Consider the following 1,753-nt stretch of genomic DNA (forward strand, 5'->3'; position numbering starts at 1 on the left):
AGGTTATGTATACACAAACCTGTTGAAGAATAAAAATAGAGCAACGAGAATAGCATGCGAATAATTTTGGAGAAGGTACAATAAGGAGTTGAGAAGTATGTATTGCTAGAGTGTGAGGAGCAGGGTTACCGCGTTAGCCCTTTGGTGGCTAGATTTGCCCACATAAATTTAAAATTGTCCCTAGCCCTTTGGAGAATTTATTCATACTTGACATGAAAAAGTTGTATGTACTTAATTTGATCTCATTTTATTTCAGTTTGAAAGAGATGAATTTTTAAACTAAGAAAGACTGATATATATGTATTGTATGTTCCTTACGTTTTTATACAAACATACTGTAAAAGTGTTAGGGCTGTTAAGTTATCAATATATATATATGTCCAATATGTCCAATATATATGTACATATATGTAATGTATGTAATATATGTAAAATTAATATCGCACACCGTCTTTAAAAGAGTCACAACTCAAAATAACACGTTTGTCAGAAAATGCGAAAAACTATTTCTTAGCACATGATAATCATATGGGCAAGGGCGACTTTAACTTAGGTTTTTTTTTAACAAATTATAACAAAAATTTGCTCCAGCTTTTGCTGAAAGATAAATAAAAGCTCTGTATGCATTTTTAGCGCATAATCTCAAAAATGCCGAATTTTGAGTTGTGACTCTTTTGAAGACGCTGTGCGATATGTCCAATACTCTATATGCTAAGTATGTATGTACGTACATACAGTGGTCCACAAACTAAAAGAATTGCGATATTCTGACCTTTTTGTCATTTGGCATTTGTCTTTTCTTTATTTATTGATTATTATTTTTTATAAAAAACTATCAGTTATACAACAAACACCACATAAATTCAGATTTCAAACTTTTTAATCAGGATTTTGGTATGCAGTTTGGTAGGCCATTTAATTCTAGTATAATGAAGTGCAAGTTTCAAGCTGCTATAAAACCTAGTTAATTTTTAGCAATTTTTTTTTCTGGCAGTGTCTTCCAAAAACCCAGAGAAAACTGTCGAACATACTTTTATATGCAAAAAATGGGAAACACATTCAACCAAAAAAAATTCATTTTTGTGATCTGTCTGTCTGTCCACATTTATACATACTATTAGTAGGATATTTTCCTTTCGTTTTTGCTAAACCACACATTTCAGTTCATTAAAAAAACAACTCAAAACTTTGCGAATATTTTGCATGAATTAATTTACCTCAAATCATCGCTTATTGCGCACAAAAAGATTCACCGGTCGACCGCGACCCACCAATAATTTTAAAATAAACACCACTACTTTCGATTTAACTGTGAATTGTCTCGCACTGAAATCCGAGTTGAGGATTGGGTCTCGGCAGAAAGAGAGAAAGCTTCGGTTTAAGGACTGGATCATGCTTCCAGTCTTCTAAGTATTTATTATATGCTGACGATCTAAAGGTTTACTCAGTAATCAGAACCTCACAAGACTCTCTTTTGCTGCAAGCTGAGCTTAATAACCTGCATTCTTGGTGCTCTCTTAATTCCTTATCTTTAAATGTTAGTAAATGTTCCTACTCCACTTTCACCAGAAAGCTTCTTACCGTTCAACCTAATTACAATATTGGGGGCCATGAACTTAGTTATGTCGCAGAGGTTAAAGACTTAGGGGTTTACTTCGACTCAAAATTAACCTTCGCAACCCATATTAACTACGTAGTTTCCAAATCTTATGCAATGCTAGCATTCGTACGTCGTAATGGTCAGTTGTTTAAG

This window comes from Rhagoletis pomonella, unplaced genomic scaffold (assembly GCF_013731165.1).
Source record: "Rhagoletis pomonella isolate Grant_MI unplaced genomic scaffold, Rhpom_1.0 Rhpom_scaffold_00008, whole genome shotgun sequence".
In the NCBI taxonomy this organism is placed as follows: domain Eukaryota; kingdom Metazoa; phylum Arthropoda; class Insecta; order Diptera; family Tephritidae; genus Rhagoletis; species Rhagoletis pomonella.